The sequence below is a fragment of the Lonchura striata genome, chromosome Z (assembly GCF_050655825.1).
Source record: "Lonchura striata isolate lonStrDom1 chromosome Z, ASM5065582v1, whole genome shotgun sequence".
Classification (NCBI taxonomy): domain Eukaryota; kingdom Metazoa; phylum Chordata; class Aves; order Passeriformes; family Estrildidae; genus Lonchura; species Lonchura striata.
This window is the reverse complement of record NC_140740.1, coordinates 30,235,206-30,257,761: the sequence shown is the minus strand read 5'-3', so window position 1 is coordinate 30,257,761 and position 22,556 is coordinate 30,235,206. Positions and strand designations below refer to the sequence as shown.

The following is a 22,556-nucleotide window of genomic DNA, read 5'->3' as shown; positions in this document are numbered from 1 at the left end:
GATCTGAGTGTGAAAATTGCTGTCTCACTACACTGAAGTCAGCTACAGTTTGACCACTGATTCAAGTGAGACCAAAACTTGAACCAGACTTTACAGGTTAATGCCTAGGGGTCTTTTTTATTCTGTTTTACATTTATGGTTTTCCTAGTTTTCTGTTTTCACAGAGTTAGGAAGCATGGTTAACTGGTTAATATTACCCATTTTTAAGTGATTTTTTGAGTGTCTTTTGAGTGATGTTCAGGACCCATGAAAGTCAGTGACAAAAATCCCAAAGACTCCTCTAAGTCCACTTCTTTTCCCCAAACACTTTAACCCACATCAAACACATGTTTGTAAATAAACTTTGATTTTTATTTGACTGAACACCCAACTTAAATATGTCAATTCCACACAGACCCAAGCAAAAATTTAATACTCTAACATCAAGGGGTTTTCGGTCTTTGACATAATGTATAAGCAGATATTAAAATGCACATATGTTTTCTGCTGATTTTATGTGAACAGTAATGCATATTCCACACAGGGCTGAAAGTACAATCCAAGAAACATCCACAGGAAGTTCTTGCCAAAAGTGAGGAACAATGTTGTCAACAGGACAGACTGAATAAAGAGTCACTAAGAATATTGCTATAAATGATACCCTGGGCATTAACATGTTAATTTGTTTTCCAACTAGTGGGAGTTTCATTACTCATGGCACATAAAGGAGGATGCCAGTGGTTTATTGCATGCAAGCTGATGTTTCCCTCCACATTTTTTCCTCTTTATGCATAATCTTGCACTTCAACTATGAGGTATTCCTCTTCACCTACTAAACTTCCACACATGCACTAGTAAGTACACTATAAAAGACAGGTAAAAAGTTTGGTATCGTGGCTTACAGAAAGGACAATAGTTTGAGAACCATCAGAAATCAAATATGCATATTCAAACAGTGGAAACCCTCTTTTCACGGTGACTTAATCAGACTTCTCCCAGCAGTCAGTTTCTGCATGGTCTCTTGTCCTTTATGATGAAACGGTGACTTATCTTCCAAATGGCTTTCACTCACTTCCTCTCAGTTTTGCTGTACTAATATCAGGGCAGCAAAGTGACTGAAACTCAGGTAGGACTGGAATGTCTAGGCTGTGATTTACCTGGGAGAGTCACAGTTGGGAGCAGCAGCAAGGTAATGATTGTCAGGAATGAGCAAACATAGGAAGTCTCTACTCTCCTTCCTTGTTCCCTGTTAATAGTACAGGCTTCATTAGCAAATGCTTTTCAGCTCCAACAATCACCAGGAAATTCCAGACTCCTAGGAGCCTAGAAGGAGGGAGGAAGGGAGGGGTTGCACCTCTCATCATCCTCATCAGATGGGCCAGAGCCTATCCCATCTGTACAAAGTAAGAAACACCTAATTCCTCACCTACCTGCATGAGCTTCCGTGCAACTTCTTACTGAGTCAAACTCTTCTGAATACAAGTACATCAGCACAGTTCAGATAATTATCTGGAAAAATCCAGCCTACCAAATATGTCTCCAGAATTCTTTATTATTCCAAAGAGAATAATATTCAAAAGAGAGTACTTTCTACCGCTATTAATGAAACACCTCTTAGGGAGAAATTAAGCAAACAAAGGAAAATATACATTTCTGCTCTTTTTCCTGAATAATACCTTTGCTAGACAGCATTCCAGAAATCACTCAGAAGACCCCATCAACTCCCCACTGTAACCCATAAAAACCAGATTGTGCCACAAATTTATGGCTCATCCCATTGTGAGAAACAAAGCCCACTTTTAAAATTTCAAAGGTTCACTAAATCTTAACAAAAATACAACAAAGGACTGAATAAAGAAAAATTACAGCATTAAGCATCCTTGTGAACACCCAGCTCAGCTACAAAATGGATGGTCTGTCTTTTATACTCTTAACACCCTCCCAAAGTTTTGTCAGTCAACTCTTTCTTTGCCATCCATTGGGGGAGATTACTTTCTTATACCTTGATTGGAGGTCGGGTGTTGTTTTCCCATGCCTTCTAGTAATAAGCTGGCCCTTCCTAAATACCCTGACTATTACCAGGGGGGGTGGAAAGAGGACTATGGGAGAACATATTACAATAGCATCACCATATATACACATAATATCCATCTCTTAATTGTGAGAGCCGACCATCACATTACTCATCTATAAAACCATGTTTTCCAGACAAATAAATTTCTGCTCTTCTTTGTGACAAATAAATTTCTGCTCTTCTTTGTGAGAGACCAGGGACATTAAGTCAACCTTGGTGAAGGAAGGTGCACACAGAGGATGTGAGAGACGTGTTTCCTTTCACCTGCTGATTTCACCTTGCTCACAGCTGTGAGCCAAGAGGAGAAAATCTCCACCCATCAGAGATTATAAGTGTCAAGCTGCTGCCTTTTTAGACAGATCCTGTGTCCTGGAGCACTTTTTCCACACAGAATTGGGTCCAAATAACTCATCAGGCTGTGTTAGGCGGTGACTGACACTGATGAAAACTTCTTTTCAAAAAGCCGGACAGAGCTTCTTCCCAAAGTATGTGTCCTGTCTTTCAACATATTTTCAGTCACTCTTCTATATCTTAGCAGGCCATAATATGCTTGACATCAATTCCTCCTTTAGTATGTAAAAATATTCATATTGTTTAAAAGCACTTGTAAACCTAAAGCAAGTGTAAACCTATAGCTACTCAGTTTCTCATTTCTTGTTGTTTTAAGTCAGTAATCTTTCAGGATTGAAAGATAAAACCTGACTAAAAAGATAATTTTCAATCAGCTGCTCAATGGTCAAGGTCTAACCAATCCCATTCTTTTTTCATTGCTTTATTTTATCTCGTTAATCTTTTGCTGCATAGAGATTATTTGCTTTCCATTCTCTTTGGTCCTCTTTCTGCATATCTCCTCCCCCCATCACTCCTCTCTTGTTTTCCTTCCTTCTTGCCCACTGCACACACAAATCTTCTCAGCTGGAGCCATCATCCAGACTCTTTCATTTTATCCTGGCTCCTCTTTTGCCTTCTGTCCTTCTCCTTCCTGTTTTTAGTTTCTCAGTTGCAAACTCTTTCTTCTACCGTCATCAATTTAAGGGTTAAAAAACAAGAAAAGAAATAGAAAAACTCACTGTATAAGCATTAATGTTATTGTGTGTGTGTATGTGTGCTGGGTAGGAAGATGGAATAAAAGCTCTTTATTTCCAATACTGAAACCATTAACAGTTTCTATTTGGTAATATTATATTGCCTGGCAATTCCATTTACTGAATGTTCCTAAGGGCTCAGTTCCACTGAGGGGACAATGAAAGTAATGATTTTGATTTACTAAACTAACTACTTCCTTTTACTCTGAATTTGGTTTACTCTTGCTTTGGTGCTGTAATTGTACTTTAAATGTTTTTATTATAGTATGTACTTGTTTAAGTGCTGTGTTTTGAATTATGATGATTTTACACTTAGTTACCCCATGCAGATGTGAAATGTTCATTGTTTTTTTAGGGAGCTACTCCACTGTTTTCATTTTGAACCATTTACCTACTGCAAGAACATAGCCAACCCAAAAATTAATCTCTCTCTTCACTGTTTTCTTTAAGTTCTTGATCAAGCCTTATTTTAATGAGTCCTGATGAGAAATGTGGATTTATCTAAAGAAAACTATAAACTTAACATTTAACTTTTTAATCAAAGTACATTCTACAAGTGCTCAGAGTCTTTCAAAGAGAGAGACTTCTTCACTTACTCTCTAGACAACTCAGCATCAAAATTTAATCATACTGAGAGAAACAGCAGCTGAGAGAAACATTTTATTCTGTTCAGTTCTTCACTGTACTCAAAAAGGGTGCAATACCTTAAAACAATGTTGGAATAGCTGGGAGTTTGGGTCTTCTGAAACAGTGGACAAAAACATAGACCACAATACTTGAAATAAAATCACTATGAAGTAAGAGGAGTGTGCTGTCTTCTCCCATAGCAAAACTGAGGTGAAAGAAATCTTTGAAAACTCTTCAGATGCTCTCTCTATAGTTTCTGATTAATTTTCCTCTCAGAGACTCTAACTACAAGATACTAATGTGTGATCAGATATCCAACGTGTGAAGAAATTAAGTTTCCCTTTATAGAAAATCCAATAGAGTTCAATAGCAAATAATTTTTCTAGTGACTTGAACTTAAGTGCCTATGGAATACAATAGATCAGTTATATTTCTGTTGCGCAGCTCTTCAGGCTAGTTAAAAATTACCATAAAATCCTTTCCTAGTGAAATTTTACAAAACAAATCATTAGCAGATGAAATAGTTACGGATGCACTACCATTAATAAGATTATGTTAAACAGAAAGATTTGGCCCATGTGTGTTTAGAGTAATTTGATAACGAATCACTGCAAATTTCTGTTGGTTTTAACAACTATTAAATGCTACATCACTTTCCCATATTGATCTTACATGCTCTGTTGTTTTCTCTGTTTTTTTAATGGGGAGCTACTCCCTTCACCATACGGTCCAGCCACTATCCACAGTTTTCTCTGTTTATTTCACCATCATGTAACACTCTTCTCTTCTGGGAACTATACAACACAGTGACATGCAAATGTTGCTCACAGTGCAACATGAATTTCTGCTGATTTTTCTGGCACAGTACAGCAGGAGCTGACCAGGCCAGCCTCCTGCACAAAACATCTGCTCTGAAGCCTTGTTTGCCTTACTGAATCCTCCATAGCTGTAAGGACCAACCTGTGCAGAATTGGCACAGAGACACTCTGGGCTCCCAGCAGCGGCAAAACCTTCACTGGTATTTCCAGTGAGTATTACAAACTACTTTGCTGAATTTTGAATATTCTGTGTGCTTCTTGTGAAGCACATACCATGTCAAACTATAATCATCTGAATATTCACTCAGAAGATGTCTGAAGAAAGTGAGTAAGAGAAGCAAATCCATATATGCCATCCAGCAACCGAAAAATGTGCAATTTCTGGCAAGGTTTTTATTTACAGAAAGAATTTTACAAGGATTCACAACCATTAAAAATCACATCCATGGAGGAAACTCATTACTCTTAATCTCATCTCCTTTTATCTGTTCAGAAAGAGCTGTAAAATGTCTAGCATTCATACCTTTAAACTATAAGCTCCATTCTGCATGAGTTAATTGGGTAAAAGACCTATTGCCACTTTACACTAAGAGGCTGAAAATTGGGTTTCTGCTGATTTTTTTATGTCTTGTTTCCTTTAGTTGTACTAAACACAGGTACAAGCTGATAAAAACTCCTCACTTTCAACCACATTTTCAGAGAACAGCTGAGTTTGATTAATTTCCCTGAAGTGGTTAAAATAAAGATCTTATTTTTCTCTGTGTAGGAGTAATTACTTTGCCAGGCATTCAATAATCTTGTCTTGACACAAATCATATTTGCAGTTTGATGAGATTTCAGTATTGCTGTAAGATTAAAGAAGTCAACGCTCGTTTTATATTAAGATGTGCCTGCACTCAACATTTTGTTTTTATTTGTGGTGAAACATATCTCCACAGGTAAAAGCTTCTCCTCTGATGCCCAAGTAGGAAAGAGGAAAAAGGAGTACAAGCCCTCCTAATATTACAGCCTTTAAGTCCCTCAAAACTCTCATACCTTCCTTGGGACAAAACCCCTAGTATCTCCCAGACAGCTGTCAAAAGTCCTCAGCTCTGTCGTTTGTGTTGTTTCTTAACAATGTAAAACTTGATGCATTTTGAGCTTTTGAAATAGTGGCAAGAACAAGCTGAACTGAATCTAACAGTAACAACTGGAATTGGGGAATGTTGCATATATTGCATATGTGTTGAATGTTCTGTCATAGGAAGGGAATGAATGGGGATGAGCTCAACAAGGCACCATTGCATCCCTGCAGTATCCCAGCTCCTGAGAGCTGTATCTAACAAGGTGCTGTTCCTACAATCACATGGGTCTGGGAAGATAGTAGATAGAAAATACAACATGGGGCTTAGAACACAAATCAGCATTGAACTTTGCATGTCCCAACTGAAAGAGGCAGCTGCTGCCAGTGAAGGAGATACAAATGCCTTTCCTCCATACAGGCCAGCTGTCTTGCAAACAGATAGGTGATTAAGGAGGAGTAGAGGTAACATTTTCACACAAACTAAAGTCACATTTTTAGTAAAGACCTACTTTGCAGAGGGGTTGGAAGGAGTTGGAGAAGTTCTCTATAGCCTGTGTGAATTGTTCAGATCAGGATTTTAAAATGCACAGCTCCATGGAGACCTCACCAAGAATTCCTGACTGGAAAACCCATTGCACTCTACCACTGCAGCTGCCAAAAAGCAGACAGCGGAAAAAAGAAAATATGTCTTTTCCCATCAATAAGGGTAAAAATTCCCTTCCCCAAACCCATGTGAGTGGCCTGCAATTGTTAACTAGTCTAGGCAAAACAAGTAAGATTGTGTCTCTGTTTTCAAAAAATATGACAGTATAAAGAATTGAGATTGACATTAAAGTTCCACAAAAATAGACTGAAAATCTTGGTGAGAGAGAAAAGATGAACAGTTCATTGGCTTGAGTACTGAGTGAGAAAGGGAACAGCGAGTCAGGTAAAAATGAGGGTGGGTTTTCAAGCCATGAAGACACTTCAGAGTTTGTAGAGCATACCAAGAGGTAATGAAGGACAGAAGAGCTAGATGTCATTTTGGCAGAGGGCTAAATATAAAAGAGCTACAGTGCATGATTTAACTGAAGTTAGGCATCGAAGGCTTAGAAATTAAAGATGGAGGGGAAATGGGATGAATGAAAAACAATTGTGCAAAAAAACCCAGAACTTCTAGTAACTGATGCCTTAGCTAGTTCCAGGATCTGGGAAATAGGAATTTTTTTAGTGTTGCTTCTTCCAGAACTTTCATTGTATAAAAATCTGGTCTGTATTTTTCAAAAGCCTAAATATAGGAGGGGGAAAGTATTCTCTGTCAGAGACCCTTTTTTTGGTTAGTAAAGAAATGCAATGGTAAAATAAACCATTCAGTATTGCGGAAATATCTGTGAAGTAGCTGAAACACATTGTAAAGACCAAGCCTATATCTGCTTCCAGTTCAAACCCACAACAAAGTAGGTGGCAGTTTTGAACACCTCAAAATGTATATAGTGAATGAACATAATACAATGATCAAATGTCAGCCTTAGCTATTGTGAAATGACTATTCGCCACAAGTCCTGACTATGTTCAGTCTCTGTTCTCATTTCCTGACAGAGAAAGAAGTACCATGATATGATCAAGGGCCTCTTTGTGGAAATGGGGTTATGGGTCTTGGCAAATCAAGGTACATTCATCTGTTTTACCCCCCTGACACACACTTGGGTACCCAGAAATTATTTGTACCAGTTGAGTTTCACTAATTGCTTTCAGATCTAGAAGTTTGATTCACTAAAATTTATCTGTCTCCAGCAATTACCCTGTTTTGAGCAAAACTCACTTCTGTTTTAAATTTTCAGGGAAAGAAGAAAAGAAAGAAAAGAAAGAAAAGAAAGAAAAGAAAGAAAAGAAAGAAAAGAAAGAAAAGAAAGAAAGAAAGGAAAGAGAGGAAAGAGAGGAAAGAGAGGAAAGAGAAGAAAGAGAAGAAAGAGAAGAAAGAGAAGAAAGAGAAGAAAGAGAAGAAAGAAAGGAATATGTAATAGGTCTTGGTTCCTTTGGTCATAAAATCACCCTAAGTATACATTCAGTTTAAACTGTCAGAAAAGAAAGAAGAAACTGTTTCTTGATACAGATGAATGTTTTCACTTGTAATCTAACAACTAGAAATTGAATGGATGTGTGGTTAATTTTAGATCCAAATCAAATACAGAACCCAAACCAATGTCTTGCAGTCCTTTCATTATCTGAAAAAAAACCCCAAAAGGCAGAAAAAACCAGCTATCATAAATAAGTAATTATTTTAATTTTAATGCCATACTTCCTGACCTGACAGCAATGCTCCCAGTTGCAGTCTGTCCTTTCATTCATCTGGTTAGGGAAAAAAAAAAAAAGTACAATTCATGTTAAAGCAATTGCACATGTAAATGAATCCCCTGGAAACAAGATACCTTCACGCTGCAACAATTACAGGCTCTCTCCTTGCAGCCTTAGCTCCGGTGAGATCTAGAGGGTGGAAATCACTGTTAAAACTCATGGGGAATCGCATGCCGCCGTCGAAGAAACGAGCACGCGGATTCACTGACTTTGAGCTATTTTGCAGGGTTTACAGTGTAGCCCACTCCTGCAGCCTGTCCATCCCGGCCCTGATGCTCCGAGAGGTCAACAGGAGGAATGGGGGCTGGGAAGAGCGGGAAACACGAGGGCGCGGAGGGCCGCAATCAGGGGCCAGAGGCTCGGGCCCCGGCGGGACGCCCGCAGGCAGAAGCCGAACGCCCCGGCGGGTCTGCGGGTGCGGCGGAGCCTCCGGGCCCCCCGCCGCAGGGACGCCGTCCCGGGAGGGCGGCGGCGGCGCGGGGCCCTTGGCGGCGGGAGGGAGCGGAGCCCAGCGCCGCCCCCGCAGCGCCTCGCGGCCGGGCCGGGGGATTACCGCCGGCGGCAGCGCCGGGGGGGCTCGGCGCGGAGACGGGCAGAGGGGGATTAGTGTATTAGCGCTGCTTGCTCCTGCTCCCGGCGGGATCGGCTCTGAGACAGGGATTAGAGCAGCCAGCGACCACCGAGGCGGAGCTGAGACGGTGGGAAGGGGGAAAAGTCGGCAAGCAGACGGCCAGCCGCCAGCTGTGGCCCCCGTTCCCGCTCCCCGCCGGGGACGCGGGGGATGCGCCCAAGGGGACACGGCCCACCCGGCTCCGTGCGCAGGGTTCGCTGTCGCGCCGTGCTCCGCAGCAGCCCCAGATCCCGCGGAGAGTCCTTAGCGGGCTGCAGCCGGCTGCCCCTGTCCCGCTCCGTGCTCTCGCCGCTGCCGCGGCCGTCTCCTCGCCCCTCGCCGCATCTCCGCGCCCTGCCGGCGCGGAACGACCGTGATGGTTGGAGGCGGCGACAGCTCCGAGAAGAGGGCGAGGGCAGGGGGGCGGCGAATCCCCTCCGCAGACACCTGCTCGCCGTAAGCCCGGTGACGCTCGGCACCAGCCCCAAGGCGTCGCTGGCAGCAACGCGGCGCCCAGCGAGCCCCAGACGGACGCGGAGCCGCCGCACGGCCCCTGCGCGCCTCGCCCCGGCTCCCTCACGCCTCGCCCGGCGCCGCCGCGGCCCCGCCCCTGGCCCCGCCCTCCCGGGGCGGGCCGGCCGCGGCGCGCCCCGCCCGTGGTGGCGGGAGGAGCGGAGCGCGCCCGCCCGTCCGCCCGCCCGCCGCGCTCCAGTCCGGGCTTTGTCTCCGCCTCCGCCGGCGGAGCCGCGTCCCGGGGACCGCGGGCGGGCAGCGGGAGACGAGGAGAGGAGGGAGAGGCAGCGGCTCCCGCGTCCTCGCCGCGCACTGTCCGATGCCCGGCAGCTCGAGGCGAGCAGCGACTACGCTTCCCTGCCGTGGCACAGCGAGTACTTCCAGCCTCGGAGTTTTTCTGAAGCAGCCGTCACACCCGGAGCACTTTTGGTAGAGAGGGACCAGCAGACCCCGAAATGACTTACCTCCCGAGGCTCGACTGAAGGGGACTTACTGGTGTAGAACCGTAGTGGAATTTGGGTCTGGAGAGGAGTTGCTAACGCTTTTTTTTTCTTTTTTTCTTTTTTTTTTCTTTTTTTCATTTTTTATTATTCTGTCTGATCACTCCCCTCTTCGTCCATCATTGGAAATGAACAAATTGCGTTTTCAATTCAGAAAGTAGAAATATTAAATATACCACCCCCCGGGAAGCACACATGTAGTAATGACAAAGGATTGCAAAGGAGAGAGTGGCTCCAGTTTCCCAGAGAGATCCCCTAAAATGGATTACTAAATGGGACACTACAGCAGCTAGTTGTCCTCTAGCTGCCCAGATACATGCACCGAAAAGGTACAGTACCCCCCTGTTCGTACCCCTACCTTATGTTTTGGGATTGCTTGCAATGGGAGGCTCACGGATCGCCCGGCCGGCTCGGAAGGGGCGAGGGTGGTGGTGTGTGGTTTGAGGCAGGCTGCCTCTGCCTTCTGTCTCGACATCGTTTACAGCGCCTAGAGAGGAGGAGAGCCGCCCGCAAGTGTATACGCTGGGCTTGCTGTTGTCACTTTCCCGGCATCTCGTGGCTTCGTCTTTTTTTCCTTTTTTTATTTGCCCCACATCTTTTTCTCCTCCACCCCCCTCCCGATTGCCTAACATGTTATCCTCCCTCCCCTAGCCCTTGGCACGCCTTGCATGCGCTGTGCTGGGGCTCCTCGCCTCCCATCCCCGAATCCTTATTGGCAAGGGGTCACGCCCGCCCAGGCACCGTGGGGAGCCGGGCGGCCGCGGGACGCCGCTGCCGGGGCCGCCGCCGAGGCCGCCGGGCGCGTACCCCGGGGCCTCCGGGCATCGTGTGGGGCTGGGTGGTGGGGTCTTTGTTCCGAGAACTATGTGTGCGCTCCGTGTAGAGGCGTAACCCCACCGTGGCTGCTGTTCCCGCGGTGTAGCTGGGTTGCGGCCGATGTATTTATTTATTGTTTTTTTTCCGAGGCTGGTGCTGCTTTTTGGGGGAAGTGGCCGGGAATCGAGGCAACTTCTTCCGCGGAGCAACCCTAGGCGCAGCCGCGGGCTTTGTTCGCGATCGCGGGCTGGGGCCGCGGGCTCACCTCCCCGCTCGCTCCCCACGGGCAGTGGCCGCTTTCCCCTCCACCCTGGCCCCGGTGAAGGTGGGCTGCCGGCTGCCCTCCCTCAGCCCCGCGAAGGCTGGCTCTGGGGTAGGGATGCTGCCCGCCCCTTTCTGCCGGGCGCCTCAAGCCTCTTCCCCCGCGGGCCGGCGGCTCTGCCAAGCCGCTTCTCCTTGGCCGTGGAGCGCAGGCAGACGGGCTGGCCAAGGCCAGACCCCTCCGTATCCTCCCGGCGGGTGGGAAGCCGTGCGAGGCAGCACAACTCTTGTCCCTCCGCCCAGCACTCGCTTGTTCAGCCCCTCTCCGCCCTCGGGCTCCGGGCCAAATGGAGAAACGGTGGAAAAGAGAAAAGTTTTTTTAATAGCGAGTAACAGGGCTGGCCCTGCAGGAGAGGCTGCAGGCTGGCGACGCGGCGCGCCGCACACTCCCCACGCCGTGGCGGACCGATGGGGCTGCCGGCGGGGCGCGGGGACGCCGGGCGTGGACGGGGAGCGGGGCTCCTTCCTGGCGCGGATGCTGAGGTTGGGAGGAATGCCGAGGAGGGGACAGCATGATGCTGAGGTGAGGAAAGGATGCTGAGCATGGAACAGGATAGAGCAGAGAAGGGATTTCACCCTGCACGCACACACCCTGTCCCCTTATCTGCGCGGGCAGGGAAAGCTCCTAGCTGAGGGCAGGGTGCCTTCGAAGGCTGTGCCTCCGTCTGCGGTGCGCTGGCGACGCGGCGCCGAGGCACGGGGGGCGGCGGCGGAGACTCGGGTAGCCCCTGGAGCGGCCGAGGGTCAGCACCGCCCCTCGCTCCGCCGCCAGGGAGGGCAGTGGAAAGTTTGGGTCTCCATCACGCTTGAGGAAAGTACCTGCTTCTTCCGAGGGCTCGGCCGTCCCACAGCCCCTTTCTTCGTGCCTGACTGCCTGGCTGTCCAAGGGAGGCGTTCCCGGGGGTGGACCGGACGGCGTGCGGATAGAGGGCTGGCGGGGGAAGGGGGGCTGAGGCTGCAGCTCAGTCAGTTGCAGTGGAGATGCCCTTCTGCCTGTCGCCACCGCCTCTGTCCTGCCTGACTCTGGGTGAGTCGCAAGGCAGCAACTGCTGGGTTTCCCTTAGGCAAATGGCTCTGTCTTTTTCTAGCCTTGGCCGCTTGTTCAGGGAATAATTTGTTCTGTTTCTCTCCCGAGCTAATTGCTGCTTTTGAAGTTTGTAAACATGCACGTTTGTGTCAGCGTCTGTGCAGCACGGATGTTTCTGTTGCTGCAGAAAATTATTTTACTGATGGATCAGCAAAAAACAAAGATTTTAGTTAGCTCTGTGATAAACTGTAAAAGATACTAATTCCTGGTGCTGCAAGCAAGGTGAATGCTTCATTTTCTAAAGGCGCACACACAGCATGCAGGTGTTGTAAATAACGAAGTGCTAAGTGTCCACAACAATTTTCTGTCACAGGGCTGCCCTAAGTTGCTTATTATTTGACATAGATTCTTCTAAATTGTTTTGTATCATCCAGCAATAATATAATTGCTAACTTGACCTCAAAGATAGTAGCTAAATACGTGATTTTCCCTACTGTCTTTGCAACAATTAATTCATGCTTTTGGTGTACATTCATTTAATTGAAGTGTCATCCAGTAAACCAAATTCATCCAAGTAATCTTTACTTGGTAATTAAATCCTTTGACATCAGTATGACAAAATCCAGTGCAGTCAGGCTCTTTTGATTCAAAATTCAATCCTCAAAATTCATTGAGATTTTGTAGCTTTCTCTCATGTTAAGATTAATGCAGCTTTTATCATGCTCAGGGTTTCCTCTGCCATTTTTTTTAGATTAGAAATGATTAGAAATGCAAAATGATCTTGCTGTGGCTAGCCTTTTTTTTTTTTTTTTTTTTTTTTTTTTTTTTTAAATGAGACTGTTCTAGTGTATTGTGAGGAAATTCAGGTCTGCTCCAACAAATCTTTCTCCATGGAATTGCATTGAATGTGGTTGAAAACAAGTACCTGATACAGTAGGGTCAGGAAGGCTTGTCATTATTAAAGAAGTACAGTTGCCAAGGTGTTTCACTGTCTAGGGTATCCTTTTATCTAATAGGAGCCTGGTTTTAATATGGTAGCTTCTCATAAGTTACAAGACAGAGAGAACTAACTCTCTTCAAAACCAAATAATTTCATATGCATAAAAAAGTTGATTTTTGTTCTCCACCACTCTTCACTGGAGACAATCTTTGGCATTCATGGAAGCTTAGCTCAGGAGCAGCATGCCCAGATGAGATTTCTCCCTAAATGCTAAATAAAATTTAAAACAGTAAGTAATACTGTAATGTATATTTGCAACATTCGCTTTTCATGTACTAGGCACAAAAGGCTTGAAGCGCAGGTGAATGCTTTCAGGGACTACAAACTAGGCAGTCACAGATGTTCTGTGTGTTCTCAGTTAGTTTACTTGAAAACTGTATATCTTGCTTAAAGGCAAACCAGCCTTTTCAACTTAACTCATATTACTTGAACCAAAGATAATTGGGCACTGATATCTATGATATCTAGTTAGCATTTCTAGCTGCTTGAGGATGAAAGTGAATATTAGCCATAGTCCCTTCTTTGTTTGCAAATAGAAGATTGCAGATACCGTGTTAAGACTGAAGAAGGAGGTGGATCAAGCTAAGAATGGCGAGTTGCCTTCATTAAATTTTTGAAAGGAATTTAAAAAAAGAGAAAAAGGGAAGGACTGAGATTAAATTAATGAACTGTGAAAAATCCAGACTAGAACTGTTTGCATTAGAAAGGAAGTAGGTGATTGTGAACTTGCTTGTGCATGTTTTGTGAAGGGAAGGGGAAATTTGTCATCTTGTTTTGAAGAGCCATACATAAATACACATGAAAGGAGCTCACATGGTTTACAGCAGGGGAGACATAAAATGTTTAAGGATTAAATTGACCTGAGCTAATACATGTCTCACATCCAGCTTCTTTGCAAGATGTCATTGTTATGCTCTCATTGTTATACTTTCATTTTACTACTGAAACAAATGTTTTGTGTATAGTACCTGATTCCCATTCTGTAGCAGAATGCTGAAAACAAACAAGCCGGCAAATCCTGAAATTCTGGAAAACAACATTAAAATTATATTAGATCCAGCATTTGCTAGAGAAGTTGAACTGTACAAAACCAGAAGTTTTCAGTATTCTAATTTGATACAGATGCTTCAGTATTTGACCTGCTACTATTGATTTATTGATGAAGTAAATCTTTAGCTCTCACCTTTTGCAGTCTCATTCACCCAAGTAAGCTTTGCTGACCCAGGAAAGCCTTGCCTGCCAGAGTAATTTTCTAAGAGTAAACGCAGTTGGTGAAGTATTACTTAAATATGGACTTTATTTTTTGTGTTTAAGCCCCAAACTGAAAATACTGTTCTCTGCTGGGAGTCAATACTTGCTAAGGACCTGAGGCTATCCTGTGAGTACATTTGGTCTGGACTGATCCTTAATGTTATTAGTCCTAGACCTAGACCTGTGTGTATCATGGAGCAAGTCACATCCAACAAATTGTGACAACCTTTGTTTAACAGAGCAACAGAAAAGAGTGATAAGCAGTGCTTTTTACTGGTAACCATTTGAGCATTTTATGTTCATAAATTCTGTGTATCAGGATTATTCTTAGGTGGATGAGACATTTTGACAGCAAGATAAAGTCAATAGCAGAGTCCGACTACTGATCAACAACATACAGTAACAATGAACAGTGTTCTAACACAGAAGTAATCAGCTGGGGAAAAGCCTGGACCTGAGCCTGACAGATCTCTAAAGGAATTTTTTTTGTTTTGGGCTGTTGCACCAGTTTTCTGAGTAAGGAACTTAGTAAGGGTTAAATGTGCATAAGATCTGTGAAGGTAAAAGTGGACCACTCCAGTTCAAATGCAAACCTGGCAGAGCAGAGTTTGTATGCCTCTATTTTCTTTATGTTCTATGTTATCATGGCCATGGAAATAATTGAGTGTTTATGTTTCTGCAGTGTTAAGAGATCTCTAACTATCCATGGTGAGGGTTGTTTTGGGTTTTGGGTCTTGATTGCAACATGTCAATATGGCAGCACATGCCCAAGGCATAGCTTTAGGTTTTAAAGGGAAGAGTGCCACCTACTGTGTTGTAATTTTAGTTATTGCAGCTCCTGTATGTCTTGCGGAATTCCCAAGCCTCTCGTTTACTTATTTTGTCCTAGCCTCTGGAAGACGTGAAAGGATTCAGAATTAATGTGGTATGGGAATGAAGGGAAAGAAAAAAATAGAAAATGAGTACAAAATTAGGGACTTCTGTAAATCTTAGGAGGGGCTCTTTGAAGGACAGGCATACATAGAAATATTTGCAGCTTTTTTCATTTATTGTAAAGGCTGCTAATGATGGAAATAGGGAAGGGGATAAGAGATCTATGCTTCCCCCAAGAAAATAATAATGTTCTCAGCTTTCATGCACCAGATGAACATAAATGAGGCTATCATGCCCTCTGAAATCTGAAGTTTAACTCTGGCTATTGTTCAATAAAAAAAGTAGAATTCACTTGAAAAACCAAAATAAACAAGCAAAGAAAAAACCGAGCAACAACGAAAACTAGCTTTCAGGAAAGGAAGAAGATGATAAAAACCCTGGATGAATTTTCCTGTAATTTGCTACAAAATCTCATGAAGTCTTTCCTAGTATAGAAGTTTTGTTATTTATCAGCCCAAAGGAGGGTTGTAGTAATGCTTGATGTGAATACAGAGGCATTTTTGTATGAAAGAATTTTTTCCCCAAGTCCCAGAGTGTTTCTTTAGTGGTTGAAATAGAGATGTAAAATAAAGTAGCTAAACCAGCTATTAACAGAACTGCCAGTTGCTGTATCTCAAGAGTGAAGACATATGGTAATTCACTACATTCAGTGATGACCTTTCCTTTAAAAATATTGTTAATAATAGGCACTTTTATGTAAAGTATTTATATAACACAAAATTCATGTATCATGCACTACTCTGTGCCATTTTTGTTAGTGGCAGGTTTTTGGTTTGTTTTGGTGTGGGCTTTTTTTTTTTTTTAACTACTGACAAAACTGCTGCTCAGAAACTTTCCACAGCAGTACACTTTTGTAATATGCCTACAGTTCTGACGTGAAAGAGTCTGGGGGCAGGTGCACAGCATTGCTGCATCTCTCTTACAGAGCAACATTGGCCCTGTCCTCAGGATAGGAAACCTTTGGGATCATCTCCCTCATCCTTCCCAGGTAGACCCATGCCTTGACTCCAGGAAGCAGGCAAAAAAAAAAAAAAAAAAAAAAAAAAACCAACCACAAAAAAACCCCCCAAAAAACCAAACAAAAAAAACCCCAAAAAACCAAAAAAAAAAACCCAAAAAAAACATTCCTATGTTTTTATGATCTCTGTAACCAGTTGTTTTGTTATGACCTTCCATGTCAGTCTGAGAATATCTAGCTGGATGAAGACTAACCTACTAGTACTTTTACTGGAAATAATAGCAGAAGTTTCCTTATGTGCTTAAAAAGAAAGGTATTCCTGTCACTGATTTTGTAATGACCCCGATAGACTCAGGGACCTTCTAACAATGAAAATGTGTAGAGTATATAATAGGTATGCTCAGGCGTTTCAGTTCAGCAGATGGAAAAAATACTCTCCCATAGGAATTACCAACACAATGGGGAAAACTGCATCCAACTATGCTCTTTACTGCACCAAACATTATTTCTGCTTTGCTATCTATGGCTTCTTAGTTTCACTTAGATGTTCTATATGAGTATTCTTCATATGGCTTTTATACTTGAATAGAAAATTTCATATGTTGCTTTCTTCACTGTTGTTCATTACCATTTATCCATTACTTGCTCTTGAGGCAGCCATTCATTGAAATGTTAATGAGATTTTGAACAGTTTATAGTTCCATAGGGTTTTTTTTGTTTGGGCTTTTTGTGGGTTTTTCTTCTTTTCTGCAGAAAAAAAAATGTGGTTTTGTTGATGCCTTTCAAAATCTACTTTTTATTGGTAGATTGAGATGGATTCTATGCTAATTCTTCCTGCATTCCTGAATTATGGCCTAGCAAGGCACTATCACTGGGATCTTCATCTATTAATCATGGAAGCTGCTTTCTTATTCGGTTGCCATAGTTTCAGTGCCTCAGATAGTGTTGGGGTGCCTTGGGAAAGGCTTACGATACATTCGGACTTGCAAGCCTTGCAGTTATTTTGGCAGTAGAAGAGCTCTGAAGGATCAAGAGAACAGCATCCAACATTATTCAGAGTTGGATTAAAAGCAGAAACTTCTGGATATGTCTCTCTGGACCTTGTTATGTGAATGTCCAGCTGATATTTGCTCCTGAGATTTGCTTTTTGTTTTGTCTTACCGGTAAAATCGTACACTTCAGAGACTAATGGCTACCTTTATCCATTGCAAGAACAAAAAAACCTTTTAATTAGTTTTTCTGATAAATGGTTGGGTAAATTAGGGCATTTAAGGTTTCCTAAGCAATCCAGGTAATTTGTTTTACATTCCCTTTTAACCTAGCTACATACAGTATGATACCACATTTAAGACTGAGTTAATGTTGCTATTTTAAATTGAATAAGACAATAAATATCTTTTTGTTAGCTGTAAAACAGCTTGAATTACCAAGTAGAAAAAAAGGAAATTAACTTTTTTCAGACAGAACTAAAGCTCTTTCAGCTCTGTTTTGGTGCTGGCAGTATTTTTTCAATGTTTTTTCAAGATTTGTTCATAAACTCAGCATTAAAACATACATACATTGAGAAAAGAGAGCTGTGAGATATTAGAAATAGGGTTTTTGATGAATGAGAAAAATGGTAAAGTAGTAAATATGTCTAACAGGAAAGTAGCTGAAAGATTGACTTGGTAATGTAGTGCTCACTATCAATTGATTTGTCTGTTATACATGATATAAAATGATACAAAAACATATTTCAGTAAGCAAATTTTTATTTTCCCATTCAGAAAAAAACCTTCGTCACTTCTATATGATCAATAGTAAGCCACATGTTTGACCAGATATTTAAATCCCAGTTCTTCTGCATTTTAGTGTCTCTAGAATGATGTGATATCTCTCCAGTTCTAATAGAGCAATTTGAGGCTAGCACAGAGACCCTTGCTAAGTATCTTCTGTTTGCAACAACAAAAAAAACCAGTCTTGACTAACCAAATCCAAGTATAATCTTAAAACTATGTACAGTTGAGATTAAAGAATTGAGTATAATTTGAATTAATCAGGAAAACAGCAATGTTTATGCTTTCATATGGTTAGTTTGCACTCAAAGATTAGTTATAAATCTTCAGCTTGGTTATAAAGCTTCAAACTTGTTAATTTTTCAAGTGAGATCAACAAGCAGATTGAAAACATGTACCTGTTATATGTAATCCTCAGGAGCCCTACAAATTGAATAAATTAAGTCTAAAAATTTGACATTAATTTTAAAGTTTCATTTGTTGGTAGATGCACAAAAATCTATTTCTAATTTTATACTTTCACATAATATGGAATTTTCTGGTTTACAATCTTCTGGATCTGTGTTTTATACACATATTTTGTATAAAATTAATCCCAGTCTTTTTTCTGGTAAACTCAGAATGTGTCTATTAGACTGACAGAATAATATGCCTCCATCATTTTGTATTTCCCTTTGGAAGGGAGGCAGTGATGGAGTAAGAAAATTGTAACAGTGAGGAAATATCTTGGGTCAAAACCTGTAGAGGTACAAATTCCACTGTGATTTTTTTTTCCTCAGAATGTATTGTATTTATTTTCAGGTTAGGTATAGGATCCCTCTGCATAGAAATTAATTTAAGCAGTTCTGTAAGGAACATTTGTACCTTTGTTAACACTGGTGGGGTTTTTTTTGGTTGGTTGGTTGTTTTTGTTTGTTTGTTTGTTTGCTTGCTGGCTTGCTATATTTTTTTTGCCTCCAAGAAAGAAAAGTGAGTGGTAAGTCAATACTCAGTATAAAGAGCCAGTCTGGGTCCTGTTGGAGGGTAAAAATGTATTTCAACTCAGCACCTATCAACAAGCCCTTATGCTGTTTAGAGTTCAGTATAAAACTACAGAATGATTTAGGTAGGAAAGGTCCGTGAAGATCATGAAGTCCAACCCTTAATCTAACACTGCTGAGTCCACCACTGCCATGTACCTAATGCCTATATCTACACATCTTTCATAAAACTCTATGTATCTTTTAAATACATGAGTTGGTGATTCAGCCACTTCCCTGGGATTATTTTTGTTTCAGTTTGCTTATGGTTGATAATAAATGCTGTTCTGCATCCTCAAATAGCTGAATTTTAGCATCAAATATACTAATCTTATTGAGAAAAGAAAGCAATAATTTCTGTCAAAATAATTGTGTTTGTGTCTTTTAAGCAATGTCACAGTATTTGCTTTGCAAATCTGATATATGCTCAGTGGCATCTTACTACCTGAATGTTCCTGGAAGGTTGGTGCTCGTCTTGGGCTGTGTGCTTATGAGCAAGCAGAGGAGAGAAGGACTGTGCCCCGTTCAGCCTCAAAGCTCCCCAGTGCCTGCAGCTGGAAGCAGGTGCAGGTGGAGCACGCCCGTCCCACTGGTCCTTTGGAGCAGGTGGATGGTGAAGAATGGTTGGAGGGCAGCTGGAGCTCTGGCCTGCATGCCTGGGTTTATGTGGGAATCCTGTCCCAAAACACCATGGCAAGGAAAAGGAAAGGATGACACGCCTTTTCTGACAGATGCTCCACATGTGGGGCACAGCCTGGTGTCTCTTGCCTTTGGGCAAGAGTCCCACAAGATTATCTCTCTTGAATGGTACTTCACACCATGAGCATGGCTAAATGCAGCCTCATATTTGAGTCAAAAATGCCTTTTTTAATCATAGAGAGGATTAGAGGCTGTTCATCTGCAATCTTGAACTTCAGGTCACAGTCTTTATATTACTGGCTTTTCATCAGAGCTCTCTAATGAAAGAAGGGCATCGTGTATTAAAATCAGCTTCTGAATTTAAATTTCTGTATGAACAAAACTTGGTACTATGTGTATAAACTTCTAATGGCACTCAACCCATTCCACTTCTGAATAATTTGTACTCATTAATTACAAATGCACAGCTTTTGCAATTACAACTTACTGATCCAAACTATATTAAATCAGAATTTAAAAATTTCCTGTACTCTGTTATATTACTATGATTTTGTAACAACTCTTGTAAGCACTGTGTCCCTGCAGTCAAACTTTGTTTTCTAGAAATATGTTGTTCAGAATTTTTGTTTTGGGGTTTGGTTTCGTTGGGGTTTTTTTTGTTTGTTTGTTTTTGGGAAGAAATTTAAGTAGAGAGTTATGTGAGGTTTTATGGAGAAGTAAGAAGACAAACTTTAAAGTAGTGATACTTTAGAAAGCTTTTTTCTTTCACCCAGTGAAATTATTCTTGATTTGGAATAGGAATTTGTTTCTCTTTAAAAGGAAACGAAGAACTAAATCCTCAGAGATCTGCTCTGAGAAAAGGAAATATTTTTGCATGAGCTACTACACTTTTTCATTATTATCTGCAAGGTGTTTCCTTTTAATTCTGCTTTAGGGAAGTTCATCATGTTCAGAAACTGATTAATTATATCATGAGATGCGTATATTTCAGGGTGGTGTCTTCTTTTTTACTTTATCCTGTTCTATGTGTAAGACTTAGACATGCTGCCAGAGCACTTCCTTTCCCAAGATAAAAAAAAAAAAAAAAAAAGAGATCCTGTTCTCATTCAACAACACATGTAGTCCAAAAGGCAAATTTATCCAACATCAAGCTAACGGCCTCAAGGTGTGAAATAAAGGCTGGTGACTGGATGCTTGTGAGAAAAATGCTGTTTTGATTTGTCAAAACATTAAGAGTATTACATACATGTGTAAAAGTGACAGTCAGAGAAAAACTTTGATAATATAAGGCAACCTGTGGAATAGAGTAAATTCTCTGACACATAAATTTTATTTCCTTTTCAGTGTGTGCCTTTTACATCGGTAACTATTTGTTTTTGTTTGTGTTAGTCTTTGTCATAATTTCTCTTTTGTAGTTGAAATCCTGGCAATAGCATCATTTGCCAAAAATAAAACAACAAAAAAAACCCCAACCAAACAAAACAACAAACAAACAAACAAAAAAAAACCTGAAAAAAAGCCAAAACACCCAAACCAAACAAAAAGACCCACAAAAAACCTCAAAGAAATAACACGCAACTCAAGTGTTCTTTATGTGAGAGAGGCAATTCAGCCAAGTCCTTCCTGATAACATGTTGATATGACTAAATGCTGTTGATGTTCTGCAAAGGGATGGAAAATGTAGACTATATCATGCCTGCTGATGTCTGAAGTGGTCTGTAAGAACACTTTCATTGAATTATTTTTGATAGCAAATCAATTCATTAGACCTTAAATTTTTTTTCCCCATAAATGGTCAGTAATCTCTTTTAGATTGAAGCAGATAAAAGAATTCATTGTTGTCACAGCCAAAGAACTTCAAGAACTTTTCAAAACCTGGAACATCTACACAGATGCTTAACCACTGCATTTTTTAGAAGCACTACTCCTCACATCCTCCTTTGTGTCAGGCTCAAATACCTAGCTATCTATTCAAAGTGCCCTTAGTTTATATGGACATGTCATCAGAACTAATTACATTGTTTATATGTATAAATGAAGAGGAGCTGGGTGGAGACAAGAAAAAATACAGGTTAGCAAGATCTAACTTTTGATCTGTTAGCATCAAACAGAAAATTGAGGGTAGAGTTTTGCTTCAGATTGCCTCTCCATGTTTATTTACTAGGCATGGAGTTTGTCTAGAAGAGCTAATCTCTGACTTGTTCGTATTGGTGGCATAGACATTGCTGACTTTATTAGGAGTTATTAATTGCTGATTTTTTTTAGGAACTTAAGTCACAAGCTCGAAATACCAATAACAATAAATAAGAGTAACAAAACAATCAAGAAGGCATGGGACAGCTATGGATCTGTAAATTGAATTGGTATTTTAGCTTCAAAGATTCAAGTACTGGAAATTTTTCAACAGTTAACCAGAGAACGTGTTAGTAGGGGGGCTGGTGTGCTACTTTGCTGCTGCACTGCCTGCTTCTAGATAGTCATTGTATGACAGCCTGCTCTAACAACTACCCACATTTAAATAGCAGGGTTGTGTAAGAATGAACACAACACATTTACTGAAATACATTTAGGGTGGGGAGAGCCTTAAATATTCCAGCGGGTGGAATACACTGACAGAGAATGTGTCGCATTTTCATTAGACTTCTCGTCAGATCTTGGAAGGAGGCACAGTAACTTTTCTTCCTATTACAGAGTGGGCTTATAAATTGCTACAGATTCCAAGAGAATAATAATATTCCCTTTTTGATACAGTTTTTAATGCAGGGGTACAGCTGTAACTAATAGGGTAATGGCTGGAGGAACCGGAGAAGAGCTTGGTCACATACATTGTTACGCTGAATGTGAGAAGCGCTTGTCCAGCTCGCGAAGTTGGCCGCGCTCTGCTCCGCATGCCGCCTGCCCTCTTGTGTCTGAGCAGCTCCGTGCATCGCCGCGGGCGGCGGGGGCAGCGGGGGCGAGCGGCGCTAAACGCGCGGCGGCACCGGCAGCGAGCGGCGGCACCGGCCGCGCTCCTCCGAGGCGCTCGCCTTGCCTCTGCCTGCCTGTATGGTGTGCTGCCTGGCCTTGCTGCTTCGTTTGCAGCGTAAAAAGCAGAATAGTTTTCATCTTACACAGAGGCAGGAACATCAGAAAGTGGGTTAGCCAAACTGATGTGCAAAAAACCTCTAGGAGTGAATCTGAAGAGATGGGTAGAGGCTGTAATGTATATGATTAA

At 42.1% G+C, this 22,556-nt stretch overlaps 1 protein-coding gene and 1 long non-coding RNA gene across 8 annotated transcripts in view; one reads left to right on the top strand and one right to left on the bottom strand.

The window, feature by feature from the left end:
* Window positions 1-9,237: 9,237 nt before the first annotated feature.
* Window positions 9,238-22,556, top strand: part of SEMA6A (semaphorin 6A) — a 118,722-nt gene continuing 105,403 nt past the window's right edge. For 2 of the 7 annotated variants that reach the window (XM_085566618.1, XM_085566617.1), the window contains exon 1: window positions 9,283-9,932. The gene's annotated coding sequence lies outside the window, so the exon portion shown is untranslated. Of the gene's footprint in view, window positions 9,933-10,402; window positions 11,264-11,474; window positions 11,768-22,556 lie in introns of those variants that run through there. The other 5 variants (XM_085566616.1, XM_085566613.1, XM_085566612.1 and 2 more) reach the window with 5 other exon arrangements.
* Window positions 11,045-11,672, bottom strand: LOC146763760 (uncharacterized). Its single transcript, XR_014951256.1, has 2 exons — window positions 11,560-11,672; window positions 11,045-11,277 (listed from the first exon to the last, which is right to left on the bottom strand). It is a non-coding gene; the product is annotated as an uncharacterized LOC146763760 (long non-coding RNA).